Genomic DNA, 671 nt, shown 5'->3' on the forward strand with positions numbered 1-671 from the left:
AGACTGGCGGACCCCCAGGTCGGGCGCCCGGGCTGCGGGGACGCGCTCATGGGGAGGGCCGCTGGGGCCAAGGGGAGAAGAGCGGTGTAGATCACTTGTGCAGCTCCTGGAGCACCCTCCACCCCGTTTTGTCCTGTTTTCTAGAAGTGTTTGCTAATCAGCAAAGTTTTGTCCAGCACAGAAACGCATGAGAGCCAAGTCCTTATATGGATGCTTTAAGGAAAGAAAACATAATGACATCCCAAGCTAGGAAAACAGCCCAGCAGGCCAACCAAAGAGAGAGAGAGACAGCGACAGTCGCTGCCGAGCAGCCGCGCAGCTCTCCCCGCTTGGCGCCGCGGTCCCCTCCGCGGGCTCATTAGGGATGCGCCGTCGAGAGCGCTGATTGGTGGAAGGGGCGGTGGGGGCGGAGCCACAGCGAGCGCGTACGCGGAAGGACGGGGCGGGGAGAAGAAGCGAGAGCCTGGGGCAGTGGGGCGCTGGGCGCTGATTGGTGGTAGTGGCGGGGAACGAGGGGAGGGGCTGTCCGGGGCTGGTTCTCCCGGGCTGGAGGAGGAGGAGGAGTAGGAGGAGGGGGAGGGGAGAGCCCGGGGCGGCAGGCTCTGATTGGCCGTAGTAGCGGAGGGCCGGGCGTTGCGGCGGGCTGTGATTGGCGATAGTGGCTGGGGGTT

The sequence above is a fragment of the Bison bison genome, unplaced genomic scaffold, assembly GCF_000754665.1.
Source record: "Bison bison bison isolate TAMUID 2011002044 unplaced genomic scaffold, Bison_UMD1.0 scf7180017864122, whole genome shotgun sequence".
In the NCBI taxonomy this organism is placed as follows: Eukaryota; Metazoa; Chordata; class Mammalia; order Artiodactyla; family Bovidae; genus Bison; species Bison bison.